Source organism: Amblyomma americanum, chromosome 8 (assembly GCF_052857255.1).
Source record: "Amblyomma americanum isolate KBUSLIRL-KWMA chromosome 8, ASM5285725v1, whole genome shotgun sequence".
NCBI classification, from domain to species: Eukaryota; Metazoa; Arthropoda; class Arachnida; order Ixodida; family Ixodidae; genus Amblyomma; species Amblyomma americanum.
In genome coordinates, this window is record NC_135504.1 from 58,622,892 (window position 1) to 58,637,875 (window position 14,984).

The following is a 14,984-nucleotide window of genomic DNA, read 5'->3' on the forward strand; positions in this document are numbered from 1 at the left end:
GTAAGATAAAAAAGTTACCGTAAAATTCATTCACATTCTTTTTAAGAATAATCAACAAGTTCCATTTACTGAAGCTGAGACGGCTGCTGCTGTTATTTTGACGACGTTCGTTGAGTAAGAGTAAACTGGTTTTGAGGTCCGTAGACAGCAGATTTGAGTTGTTTTGGATCTTGCAGAATGTTTGGAATCGGTTTCTCTACAACGCCGTAGAGTATGGGAGAAGGTCCAAGAAAGCAAGGAAGTTTTAGCATAGGGCTACCATGCTCCGGTGACGCATAGCCAGCCAGGCGGCAGCGCATCTATCTATCTGCGCATGCGCTGTTGGCGGCTGGCTGGCGGTATGATGAATCTTTCCACAGTCGTAGCCAGCGCCGAGGCAGCATAATACGCCCGCTGCGTGTGCTGATTCATGTGCATTCCGTGTCACTTGTGTGCGTGTGTACATCCTGCCTTAACCACGCTCTGTGCGCGCACCGATGTAGTCGGTGGTTACAACATAGCATTGTGATCGTAATGGAATAAAACAAGCCTCACTGTTCGTACACACGACCGCCCTCTTAATTGTGCCGGGGGTTTGGCTCGCGCTAGTACGGCCAAGCGGACTCTGGAGTGACGTCCACACCTGGTGCTGCCGGGACTGCCTTGACAAGCCTGACTTCAAACAGAAAAAAAATGGCAGCGGCTTAACTTGGCTAACCCTGGAATTCAGCGAAAAGATTCTGCACACATGGTTACTCCCCAGGTGGCTTCACGTTAGCTCATCGGATGTTCTTAAGGTCAACCCAAAGGTCACCGAATGTCAGTGGTCAAAGGTCAACTAAAGGTTATGGGTTCGACACCGTAACTGTACCACATATGGTCATACACGGCTATCGTTGGTTGGACTTAAGGTTGTTCAAGGTCGTTGTGCTGCCTGCCCAAAGACTGCTTTACCAAGCTATAATGAACTAGAATACTGGTCTACTGGCGCGAACGGTAGGGCACGGGCGTGCTCTTTGGCGATGAAGCCACGAGATGGGGCCACTGCAACTTTTTCTAGCGGCGCCGTCGCTGCTGCTTCAATAACTTGTGTATGTTTCTCTGCATCGTTGTAACGATGGGGTGCATTATACGCTCCTAGTTAAGAAACCTGCATGCCATTGGCTTCAACTAACTTCAACGTAACCTCCTAGGCACCTTTTTTTCCTCACCGTGCCACTTTGAGCATTTTGGCGATGATGAAAAATCGCATCGCTCTATGTTGTCTCCTACCGACAAAGGGCATTGCGAAATGCTCATAGTTTTGCTGGTGGATGTAATTTGCTTAGGTGCATCTCTTACTTGGCTGATTTTGTTTACATGCGACTAATGAGCTACCTTAGCGATACATCTCTGAGGGCACTGTACGAATGATCTCCTAAATAACTTTTCCTGAAGCGGTTCAGCGGCTTGAGAAACGCATTTTATTCACAAAAATTTCCCCACGATTAAAAACATTTTCACCCTAACTTTAGGCAAGGCTTGCATTATAAGTGCAAAAATTTTTAAAATAAAAATTATAGCAAATCCTGGCTTCCTGGCAGGCATATTCGCAGGCACCATAGAGGGAAGGGTTATTCCTTCTCAACTACCATTGCCTGTTTTGCCGCAGTAGCAGGGTCATGAGAATAGGTTGACGCCATTGGCTGGAAGGGGGTCCTTTCACTGTGAAAAGCCGCTGCGTCATGTAACCAGAGCAGGGCCTCAGGGCCTTTTTGAGTTTTATAAGGATGAAACTCAGTGGCGCTCCAGGCACCATTTCAAACAGAGCCCGCCCCACACACATCCTTGACAAAGCAACAACAGAAGACCTGCATGGCGACAACTCCAGGCTCGCACTTTTCCCTCCCCAGCATTACTTGCGCTTTTCTTCCCTTCTACTCACGCCACCGAATGTTCCCTCTGTGGGGCCACGATAGCCACATTCGACCACAATGTGTTCATTTGCCGACAACTGCAGCCACCGGCCCAATGGGCCCTCGCGGACTCGGAGGGGGTGGGAGGTCGTGGTCTCCAGCTCCGACGCGGCCTCGCAACTGAGGCTGGTGTAGTGGGCGGAGAAGGTCGCCGTCAGGCACGGGCTGCCGGCCACCACCCACGACCAGGAGGCAGCCCACGTCTGAAATTGTGAACAATAAGGGCTCCGCCAACAATAGAGTTTTTCACCACCTCTAATCTTGCCCAAGAAAAGAGGCTCGCACCGATGTACGAGCACAAGCACTACAATCAGAGCTGCGTAAATTCGTGGTTTCTAGCTATTTATGACATATAGAGGCCTCTGCCTTTCACAAAACTGTGCCAATTTCCAGCAGCGAAGTCTGTTTAAACTGTAGTAGGAAAGAATTTCGCGGCAGAAGTTGTTCTCCGGTGACATACTGGTTGAGATGGAAAAAAATCACGCGGAGAATCTGATGAGACAAGAACAAAAAGAATACAAAATTGAGATTGAGATCAGGCCAGTATAAGAGGCAGTGATCTTTGGGGAGTACTTCTTATAGTTGACAGATTCAGAGTTCAAAGATGATTTTGCAAAACAAGTATTTGTAAAAGTAAGACGTGCCACATTGGGAGCAGACGGTGAATAAAGGAGAACTGAACATTATATATATAAATTTTTTTAAAGGCAACGGCGTGAAAGACGTGCACGCAGGAAGACTAACGTCGGGACGAGCCCTGAAAGTTTGGCTGGACATTAAAGTTTTACCTTTCCTCCCAATCACGAAACGGGGCTTTAAATTTCAACCTTTAGGCCATTGTATCTCACATACTCGAGCTCGTGTTAAATATTCAGGAAGGGAAAGAAGCAATCGCATTGAGAGCTAAAGAGGATTAGCGTTTCTTTTATGGAGGCGAGGAGGTGTTGCTTGTCCAAGCGGTCCTCTACTGGGGTGGACCAACGGGGGACACAACCAGACATCCATGACCATGGCTAGATCCACCCTGACCTTATAGCTCACACACAGCTGATGTGTTGGTGAAGATACAGCGCAATAAATTTCTCCAAACTACGATTCCATGGAGAAGAATGCGGAGGTATGTTCCATCCGACCATCACGACTCTCTTCCCCTGCTGGCAACACCACGCGGACAGACAAGGACTTCACAAAGTGGAATCACTACAGAAGGGCACCCCTGCGAAACAGTCACCAGACAAGCGTTAGGCATTCTGTATAGTTGAACCTCGCTGTAACGAAGTTGAAGGAGCCCAGTGATTACTTCGTTATAGCCGTTGCTTCGGTATAGCCCGTGTTGATCGAGCTTCCAAGGGGAATGGTCATTCCTTCGTTATGTCCACTACTTCGCAATAAACCGTATCGTTATAACGAGGTTCGACTGTATCAAGTTACGGATGGCGGAAGGTGCAAATTTCAAACTTTGTCGTGTAAAACTTTTATTCCTTTTCGGTTGTTTGTACTGCAGGACGAGAAGGCATACATATGCATCGGTATACATATGCATCGTTCCAGTACTGATAAATAAGCTTATCTTGAACAACGTCTGTATTGACACCTGCATTCAGAAAGACATCCGGGACATATGTTTACGATTGTAGTGTTATTTGTGTTGTTTGTGCCTGAGAAAGCAGATTAATCACTTGACGCACTTCTGTTTGTGGTATATTTTGAGATCTAGTGACCGCCTTGCTTGACATGTTTCTTGAGTTACCAGAATGTATATCTTAAGTGCCAAATGTTTTGTGCTTTATTGCGCACGCAAATATTATTCGTGTTCTTTTTTCTTTTTTTGTCTTGTTTTGTGCACGTGTCCCTCTTCGCTGCAAGCCATATATACGGGGGGTTTAGGCTGTTTCAAGTGGAAGTTGTTTCCACTTCTTGCCTGAACCAACCCTCATCATTTTGTGATGAAAATAAAACTATTGATTGATTGATTGATTGATTGATATTGTGTAACGTTTTGTCTCAACACAAACCGTTGGCCAGCTAGCCAGGCCAGTAGACAAAAATTCTCCACAACTGTGTATACACGCCTTCGCAGTCTGGCGACGAGGGCCTCCGCGACGGCGGCCTGTCGCAGTGATAGGGCCTTTTTTGCAGTGATAGGGCCTTCTAGCACATCCTGTTTCTCGGAGGGGCCTGGTAAGACCTCAGGGACCCTCCGAGTGACCCCCGCCTTTGAAGTCTGTGCCTCATTTTTCGAAGTTTTGCCGGGATTTGGTCTCTGGCGGCTGGCTGGTTAAGCCTACCAGCTGCCAGTTTGACTATGGCCGACCGGGCTCCTTCAGATGGCCAGTCACAGCCGGGCGGCTCCTCCTCGTGCGGGGTGAATCCAGCCGTCGTCTCGGAACAGTCCTTGGACAGCCTTCTGCCTTCTGGTATGCCTTTGGACCCCGACCCTGCCTATCACTCTGGGGGTGCCCTCTCGCTGAAGCCGCCGAAAGCCACCCGCTTAGAGTTGGGCACGGAGGCCGACGCCATGAAAGTTTATGAGGAGATTGTCACGGCGATTTTGGACATGGAGAACATCATAGGTCCTGCAGCCCGGGGTGTTCTTCTGCCTCTCGTCTGTGGCTTATACCGCCAAACAGCACATTTCTTTGCTTGTGCGGTTGCCGAGACGAACTATTCACAGACGCTCCGGACCTCTTTGGACGCGCGAGAGCGCGAACTGCAAATCCTCAGAACACAGCTCAGAGAGATGTCTGCCAAAGTCACTGTGTCTGATGCGGAACTTCGCCATGAGAGGCAGGATGCACTGGTCCCTCGGACTTTTGCTGACGCTCTGCGTGGTGCTCCGGTTGTTCTACATAGTGATGCCGCGAATGCAGCCTTGAATGTGTCGTCTGGTCCTCCAGGGCCTTCCCCTGTGGGAGGCTCCCGGCCAGATCAACTGCCGCACAAGTTGTTACTAACGTCTGTCGCGGCCTCGGCGGACGTCGGCCGTGAGGTGGCGGCTTTGATTGAGGCAAACATCGACCCCGAGGTCGAGGGAATCTGAACTGTTACCCTCCAACCTTCTCGTCGTGCCCTCATGGTTGCCTCCAAGGACCCTGCGGACCTGCACCGTCTCAAGGCCGCTATAACCAGGATCGAGGCTACTCGTACTTCGATCAATGTCCCTGTCCCCCAGCAGAAGAACCCGCACATTCGACTTGCCGGGGTAGAGCCCGACGTGCGACCGCAGGACCTCGTCATGACACTTAACCGCCGGAACCCCGATCTCCATCTGGACCCATCCTCCTGCAAGGTTAGGTTAACACGTTTTGGCGGGCTAGTTGGTTAAGCATCTTGAATAAACAGCGCGAACAAAGACGAGCACAAAAGACAAGAAAGCGAACGACACAGCGCTGACTAACAACTGAGGGTTTATTGCTGATCACACAAGTATAAATACATAGATGTCGGAAATGAGGGAAAGGTTTACAAAGTGCAAAAAACCAAAAAACAAAACATAAATGTGACAACAGCACCATAAGCACGCTAGAAATCAGCAGAGAGTATCAACCCCCAGGAGTGACAGCTCTTTTTGCAGAAGTGTTAGCGAAGGGGTACTTATACATGCATTTCCCTGCTTGAATATGTTGTATGCCTCGATAATTTCCCTCGCAGTTTTTTTCCGATTTTTGGCAATGACCTTGGTTTCATGATATAGCGGTACGCACTGTTTTTTCTCTTTCTTTGCCCATTCACAATCCCGGCAATGAATGCCGAGGTGACCTGAAACTACTTTTGACACCTTATAGCTGTGTTCGGTCAGCCTTTTATTTATGCAACGTCCCGTCTGTCCAAAGTACTGCCCTCCACAGGGCAGAGGGATGTTATAAACAACCCCCTTATCACAAGGGACGAAGCGTGACTGGTGCTTAGTTGTGCACTTCGCCACTTTTCCTTTGAACTCATTAACAGATCGGCTACACGAGACGACGAGGGTTCGGACAACAACCGCAAACGTGTCGCTGTGATTCCATATCTACATGGAATTTCACACTCTCTGAAAAAAGTGGGGAAAAAAGCAGGTGTCGATGTTGTGTTTTCGGCACCTGATCGTCTGGCCGGTTTGTGCCGATCTGTTAATGAGGTCAAAGGAAAAGTGGCGAAGTGCACAACTAAGCACCAGTCACGCTTCGTCCCTTGTGATAAGGGGGTTGTTTATAACATCCCTCTGCCCTGTGGAGGGCAGTACGTTGGACAGACGGGACGTTGCATAAATAAAAGGCTGACCGAACACAGCTATAAGGTGTCAAAAGTAGTTTCAGGTCATCTCGGCATTCATTGCCGGGATTGTGAATGGGCAAAGAAAGAGAAAAAACAGTGCGTACCGCTATATCATGAAACCAAGGTCATTGCCAAAAATCGGGGAAAAACTGCGAGGGAAATTATCGAGGCATACAACATATTCAAGCAGGGAAATGCATGTATAAGTACCCCTTCGCTAAGACTTCTGCAAAAAGAGCTGTCACTCCTGGGGGTTGATAATCTTTGCTGATTTCTAGCGTGCTTATGGTGCTGTTGTCACATTTATGTTTTGTTTTTGGTTTTTGCACTTTGTAAACCTTTCCCTCATTGCCGACATCTATGTATTTATACTTGTGTGATCAGCAATAAACCCTCAGTTGTTAGTCAGCGCTGTGTCATTCACTTTCTTGTCTTTTGTGCTCGTCTTTGTTCGCGCTGTTTATTCAAGATGCAAGGTTAGGTTATCTTTTGCCCAAAAATCTGGACAATTTGTGCATATACTCGAGGTTGACCCCGCTGCCTTCGCTCGGCTATGTGCGGCTTCTGTCGAGGTCCGCGACTTCTGTCGAGGTCCGCGAAGATTTGTATGTCCCACACTGACATACTGAGCTCAGTATGGCCACGCTTTGAAGGCATGTAAGTTGCAAAATGATCCTTCGAAGGCTTGCTGCGCCCGCTGTGCGGGTTCGCACGCTTTGGCGGCTTGCCCGGTCAGTGTCCAGGACCTCAGAAGCAAGTGTGCACCTTGCGCGGCTGCTGGTCGCCCGTCCGGTCATCCTGCGGGGCATGCGCCTTGTTCACTTTTGCGTGAACATGCGGATAGGATCCGCGCCCGCACTCATTATGGGCTTTAGTCCTTGTGTTACCCCGCGTCCCTTGCCCGATCACATTTTGTTTCTCCAAGTTAATTTAGATCACACCCGTTGCGCGACTTCCTGGATGGTTAAATTTATCTAGGACAACAATATTAGAATAACGGCTGTGAGCGACCCATACATCTCCAACAATAATGAATTTTTAGGACTTCCCTCTACTTTTCACAAAATCTGCGCACCTCAAGACCCTAGGTGTGTCATATTGCTCCATAATCCTACTTTTGATATCTTCCAAACTTTTATTTCTCCTGAAGTTGTTGCTATGTTATGTTCCACACCGACAGAGAATTTTCTTTTTATTGCAGTAAACATTCCGCCTCGTGCCGATATTGAAGCGGCTCTTGCTTTGCTTACTACTTGTATACAAACTTCGCCCCCTGATAAAATAATAATTTGCGGAGATTTTAATGCAAAAAACGTTTTATGGGGCGGAAGATCACTGACACTAGAGGAACTCATGTTCAAGCTTTTGCGGCCTCCAATGCCCTGGTCGTTCTTAATAATCCGGACTCTTTAGCAACCTACGAAACTCCGTATGCTTCAAGTTGGACTGACCTTAGCTTCGCGTCACCAAATTTGCTAACACAGGGCTATTCTTGGCAAGTCAGTGCTGATGCATCACTTTCCGAGCACAGATTTATTACATATTCGTTCTCCTCCCAACTTGTGTCTCCGTTTAAGCGGCTCACCAGAGCCAGCTCGGATCGTTTAATTTACCAGTTAACTTCCTTGCCTTGGTTTGAATATTTTTATAATCATCAGTTTCATTCAGCGTCCGCTCTTGATCAGGTTCTAGCTAAATTTAACGACACTTTTATGACACTATATAAGAAAAACTTGCGTTTGGTAAAACCCAAATTTCCCGAGGGTTCCATTTGGTGGACGGATGATTTGAGCATGGAGCGGTCCCGTGTGCGCGCTCTTCACCGCCGTTTCCAGCGCATTACAGACCCTCAGTTAAGATTTTTTCACCGCTCAGTTTATTATAGGGCTCTTGCAACGTATCGAACTAATATTCGAAACACCCATGATAATTATTTAAAGGAGATCTGCTCCACTGCTACGCGCAAATTCCTGTTTGGCAAGCCACACAAACATGCCTTTTGCAAGCTCAGGGGCCCTTCTGTAATTCCTCCTCTTCAGCACTCTGATGGCACGTATAATGAAGCGCTTCCTGACTCTGTGAAGTTGCTACTTCGTACTCACATCGCTACAGATACTTTTTCTCACGATCTTCTATACCATACTCACGTTCGTGACATTATAGCACAGCCTTACAATAGCTCAGTTCAAGATTTACCCTTCACTGCTGCGGAGATTGAAGCTGTAATCAATTCGATCGCTGTGACGTCTTCTCCTGGCCCTGATCTAATCTCTCCTCGTGTTGTTCGCGCCTTCTTTAATGCTTATTCCTTGTTTTTCCTCTGTATTTTTAATTCTGCTTTGCATTTGGGTTACTTTCCTCAGACTTGGAGAGTTGGAAGGATTATTTTTATTCCCAAACCGAATAGACCAGCGCACCTTGCCAATTCTTACCGGCCTATCTGCATTAATTTGTCTTTCGGAAAAGTGCTCGAACGCTTGTTGTATGTTAGGCTGTACTATTTCCTGTTCCAGATTAATCTACTGCACAAAAATCAGTATGGTTTCACGCATGGCCGTAGTTCTGTTCAGGCTCTCTATCGTTTGCGGGAGTTATTATTTACATATCAGCAACAAAACCTTCCTGTGGTTCTCATTTGTCTGGACTTCATAGGTGCATTTGATAGTGTTTGGCACCCTTTGGTTTTAAATTTTTTAAGACAACATCTTTTTCCAGGAAATTTATATTCCCTCTTGGCTTCTTTCTTAGATAACCGATATTTGACCTATCAATCTCCTTCTTGTACTATTTTTGTGCCTTATTCTGTCGGTAGTCCGCAAGGTTCGCCTCTGTCACCTTTACTTTGGAACATTTTAATTTATGACCTCTTAAATCTCCCTGTCCCCTCATCTATTCACATTCAGGCATATGCTGACGACACTATTATCCTTGTCCCTGTAAATACTAGCCGCGAGAATGAGGTGGCAGACAGTCTCGCACATAAAGCTCTCTCAAGGATTCCATCAAAAAAAGTACCTCAAGATGGGAAAAGTCTCTGCAGGAAAACGGTGCTCGATCACTTCAGTACCCTGTGGAGTGCGTCCCACAAGCCGTGTGTGACCAAGGGACTGAGAAGATCTCAGGCGACCCTTCTGCATCGAATTCGCACGGCCTCTGCTCGCAATCCTGCATGGATGCATAAGACCGGCATAGCATCGTCTCCGCTCTGCTCTTTATGTGGTGTGTGCGGGAATATCGAACATTATATTATGCACTGCCCAAAGTACAACGCGGAAAGGCATGTGATGTTCGCTTCCTTCAAGAAGACAGGAACCCGTCACAGCACAGTGCAGGACATTGTCTACCCGAGTGGAAACCAGACATGCAGAAGGGAGGCTGCACGCCTTCTTTTAACATTTCTGCAGAACACTGATCTTGTTTTTAAATGGTGACAGCAGGAACGGACTATGACCTACTGTGATTGAATGTGTGCGTAGATGGTGTCTTCCGGAGTGGACTACTTTATACTATGAGTGAATGTGTGTATGGAGTGTGGCACAACAATGGCCTATGTTCTAGTGTGACTGAATATGTGCATAGATGGTGACTTCTGGAGTGGACTGTGATGTGAACTGTGTGGATTGATTGTGTGCATAGATGGTGACTGCGGGAGAGAATGTGTGCTATTATAAGAGACTGTGCGCTTAGCGGGGTAGATGCGGCATTGTTAATATCGAAGGGACACTGCGGTGGAGCAATTGCCGGCAGACAAAGCAAGGCTAACCCCACCTGTAGCATTCAACACCTCAACCTCAACCTTGTCAACATTGGGTTCAAATGTTTTAACATTAATCCAGAACTGGTGTGGCAAGTATCGTGGTCACTTAAACCTTCAAAAGTGTTCTTATGTTTTATTTTTTAATGGAGTCCCGGTGTTGCGCAAACGTAAGCCCACTATACGCCTAGACAATTACAGTCTCAAGTGTGAACCCAATATTAAATTATTAGGAGTTGTTCTTGACTCCCAGCTAAGCTTTATTCCTCATGTTAATCATTTGCAAGAGAAAATTATTGCATCTACGACCAAGCTTCTTAATTGGTTCCGTTTCCATTTCCGTGTTTCTCCATCGCATTTGCGCCTAATGTATCATCATGTTATTCTTCCTACAATCACTTATGCCGCCCCAGCTTGGTGGTTCCACTGTCCGCCTTCCAAACTTAGAGATCGTGTCTTATCGTTGCAACGCATTCCGCTTCTTGCTCTTACTGGTGCCTACAGTACTACGAGAACTGTTGCTCTTTATGTTCTTGCCAATGTTCATCCATTGCCTATTTATCTGGACCAATTAAGTGCAGAGTTTATGCTTTTTACATTACGACAACCCGTTGTCTACGGCACGACATTTTATAACCCGTTTGAAATTGAGCCAGTACTTAATATCTGGTCTGACCATCCCTCATTGAAATATAAATTTTCTTTTGCTCAACTTAGTTATCAGGAAGCCTTGGCTTTTTCGTGTCAAAGTGCATTGCATATTTAAACAGACGAGTCATTCACTCATCACAGTGCTGGTGCTGCTTTTGTGGTTCTTAGCTCAACACAAAACATTTTATACGTTCATCGCATATCCTTAGAACCACCTTCAAGTGCCTATGCCGCCGAGCTTGTAGCATTCCATTCTGCTGTTGCGTTTGCTATTAATAACCCTCCTTCTATGCCCGTTCATTTCTACACTGATTCTCTATCTCTGCTTTCTGCCCTGTTTTCAGTTACTTCATTTAACCCGAACATTATTTCCATTAAGAAAGATCTCTATCGTTTGTCTTCTCTTGCCTCATTTCTTTTATTTCACATCCGGGGTCACTCCGGAATTTATGGAAATGAGTTAGCCGACCAGGCTGCTGGTAGTGCTGGGCAATATGACCATTTGCACACTTCTACCCTTTCACGCCGTTGCGTGCGTTCCCGTTGACACCATTCTTCACTCCTTTATGACGACCTTATTGGGAAGAAAATAATGGCGGCACAGAATTATTTAAGTGGATCCCCGATACGCTCAATATTCCTTCCATCCGTCTACTTAGGAGTCCTCTTATTACTTTACTCACTGGGCATGGCCGATTCCCTTTCTACTTTAAAAAAATTGGCTTATCTCCGTCATCATTTGTTCGTGCGGCGTTTTGCGCGAAGATGTGAGTCATTACTTCCGGAATTGATCCCTTACTGCTCATTTAGTTTCCCGTTGAAAGTCTCTCTGATCATCTGACATTACACTGTCTACTTACCCCTCTCTTTTGAAGAACCCTGCTGCTTGTGCTGTTCTGATTCAAATGGGTCATCTCATCAGCAGCACAATTCCTACACATTCCCGATGAGTGCCTTCGTCACTATCATTTTTCCTGCATAAGCTCTGTACAGACAAGTGCTCTGTGTTCCTTTGCTGGACAGTGATGTATCTCTCTGTGGTCTGACACTGTGTTTGAACCAACTGTGCCTGTGAATTTATCTGTGCTGACATTTTCTGTGACTTAATCTGTGCTTCTGACTGTTTGTGGTGTCTGGACCAACTGCGCCTGTGACTTTATCTGTGTTGACATTATCTGTGACTTTATCTGTGCTTCTGTCTGTCTGTGGTGTCTGGATAAACTGTGCCTGTAACTTCATCTGTGCAGACATTCTCTGTGAAATTATCTGTGCTTCTGTCTGTTCTGCGCCTTTTGGGCTTTATGTTTTTTTGGTTGTTTGTTGTTTCTATTTTCCTGCTTTTCTCTTTAAATTGAGTTTTTTTAGCGGTTATCTCCTTTTCTTTTTTTTTATTGGCTTTAAGCCCGATAAAGCGTTGCTGGTCCGGGCTCCCTCTCTCTTTCATTTATGTTTCTTTTCTGAGAGGACCAATAAAAGGGTAAACGGGTTCGGCGCACCAACGATCGCTTCTACGTGTTCTCGGCCTACCTGGACGCCAGGCGGGTGCGCATGATCCGCGTGATCGCCGCGGCTCGAACCCGCCTGACGGACCGCGTGGTGTGCCGCATCTTCTGGCGCACCATGAGCGACGACGAGTCCTTCCAGTCCGCCACCGTGCTCGCCTCCAACAAGCTGATCGGCGAGAACTGGAACCTGCGCTACTCGGCCTTCTTCCTGCTCTGTCCGCTGCCCGCGGGCATGACCGGAGAGACGCCCCTGTGGGTGGCCGTGCAGCGGCTCAACGACCGCAGCATGCCGCGCAACCTGCTGGCCGTCCACCGCCGGGATGACGATTCGGCCCTGGACAGGCTTCCCGAGGAGCGGGAGCTGGCCGTCTGCGTCAAGCCCATCCACTACGAGTACAACAAGGTAGGGTAGTATGCGGGTGTACAACACACTCAGCTGCGGGCTGCACCTTTACAAGAAATTCTTTAGACAGTCTATATCACCGCAGAACTTTTCAGATCATGACTGAAGACGTCACATCCGGCGACACCTTTTGCGGACGCTTCCGTTGCCGATATAGTCTATTAATGCTTTCTAATTAATAAAACAATACCGTTTCATGATTAGGCAGATCTGCCTAGTCATGACGTTTCATGACCACGTAGGATTAGCCTTGCAGTGGCCTGTCAGCACTCGCTCTGCACGAGAGTCCTCCTGGGCATGATGTAAACTGTCGCACGTCTCGCAACAGTCCTAAAAAAATTGAAAATTGTTTTTTTTGGGGGTAAGGAAATGGCGCAGTATCTGTCTCGCATATCGGCGGACACCTGACCCGCGCCGTTAGGGAAGGGATAAAGGAGGAACTGAGAGAAGAAAGGCAGAAAGAGGTGCCATAGTGGAGGGCTCCGCAATAATCTGACCATTGGGAATCTTTAACGTGCATTGACATCACGCGGCACATGGGCGCCTTTTGCGTTTTGTGAAAGGTGCCCACCCGCCCTGGTGGCTCAGTGGTTAAAGCGCTCGGCTACTGATCCGGACTACCCGGATTCGAACCCGACCGCGGCGGCCGCGTTTCGATGGAGGCGATACGCAAAAGGCGCCCGTGTGCTGTGCGATGTCATTGCACGTTAAAAATCCCAAGGTGGTCGAAATTATTCCGGAGACCTCCACTACGGGACCTCTTTCTTTTTTTGTTCTTTCGCTCTCTCCTTTATCCCTTTCCTTACGGCACGGTTCAGGTGCCCGCCGATATGTGAGACAGATACTGTGTCATTTCCTTTACCCAAAAACTAACCAAACCAAAAGGCGCCCATGTGCTGTGCGATGTCTGTGCACGTGGTGGTGGTGGTGGTGGTGAAACTTTATTATCAGCAGAAACTGACCAGCGACCCGAAGCCGCCCCCGCTTAAACCACGGCCGCTATCCCTTGGGCAGCGGCGCAGTCTTCAGCCAGCTGGAGGAGCTTGATGTGTGTTCCCGGGTAGGGGCTGAGCATTAGAGCGTCCCAATGATCAGAGTCGGTAATGAAGTGACTCGAAGTTAAAGACTGCGGGTAGTTCCAGATTATACGACTTACATCCGCTTTGGTATCACAGTAATTGTCCCAGTAGAGTCCTTGCGAATGGAAGCTAAAACGCTAAAGGCGCCCCCGTGTTTTGCGACGTCAGAGCACGTTAAAGATCCCAAGGTGGTCGAAATAATCCCGGAGCCCTCCACTATACGGCACCTCTTTCTTCACTTAGTCCCTCCTTTCTCCCTTCCCTTACGGCGTGGTTCAGTTGTACCACCGATATGCAAGACAGAAACTGCGCCGTGTCGTTTGCTTCAAAACTAAGTTAATTTATGGGTGGTGTTAGTTAAAGCTAAGATCTGCAGGTGGTCAAAATTAAATCCTTGCGCACGTGGCTCAGGAATATCATTCGGGAAAGGAGGACAGCAAAGGGGCAATGATGACGCATGCCATCACGTGTCCCGCTGTCGGTGCCAGCTGGAGAGTGTTCGAATGTGGCGTGACCAACAGAGGAACACACTTCCCAGAATAGCAGTTCCGTCAATTCAGCTACTGCATACACACGGCAAATATTTCGTGAAGTGCGTATTCCGAATTTGCAAGTGGTCTAGCATTTTTCCTTACTTAATCCGCACCGTGAACCTGCGCAAGCAGTAGGCATGGCGAGGGGGGCCATCCGGCACTGTCCATTGCAGTGTCAGCTTTGCGCAGAGGCAGTGTCGCATCCCATGAAGTCTCGACTGAGTAGCGACTATTGCTAGTTGAAAACTTTTCCCAATGCCCCGCCCAGACGACGCAAAATACCGTGGGCCGAGGAAATGTTTGGATGGCCCTCCGGGGCCTCATAGACCTAATCAAAAGAAAGAGTGCTTTAAGCACCAACTTCCTCCCTTCTTATTGGGTGCGGGGAACGCGATCGATTGGGCCTGTGATTACGAGAAAAGTAGGCGGCATGTGTTAGTGTATGTACTAACCACACACACCCAAAACCCGGAGTTCCCGGGTTTGAACCCGGCCGAGGAGGAGGAAAACTTTATTATATTCTAGTGCTTCTTTCTGTGGTTTAGGGGCATCTTCAGGGATGTTTTCTCCTTTGTTCTATCCCCAGGAGTCTTCTCTCTCTGATGGAGGCGAAACGCATAAGGCGCAGACTCGTGAGGGGCCTGTTGGAACGTCGAGCAGGGCTCGGTACCGTACCTAGCCTATCGCCTTCTCCAAAAAAGCGTCTACACCGGAGACCCCGCTCACCGGGATATCGTTTGGGCTCCTGCTCACATGGGCCTTGAGGGAAATGAGGCAGCTGACGCCGCCGCCCGCGCGATTTCTGACCGGGCATTCCTCACCGACCTCGACGATCAGGAACTCGAATTCACTCCAGCTTACGCCTTCA

At 47.9% G+C, this 14,984-nt stretch overlaps 1 non-coding gene across 1 annotated transcript; it reads left to right on the forward strand.

The window, feature by feature from the left end:
* Nucleotides 1-14,293: 14,293 nt before the first annotated feature.
* LOC144102860 (U4 spliceosomal RNA) lies at nucleotides 14,294-14,435 on the forward strand. The gene has a single exon (XR_013308242.1). It is a non-coding gene; the product is annotated as a U4 spliceosomal RNA (small nuclear RNA).
* Nucleotides 14,436-14,984: the final 549 nt, after the last annotated feature.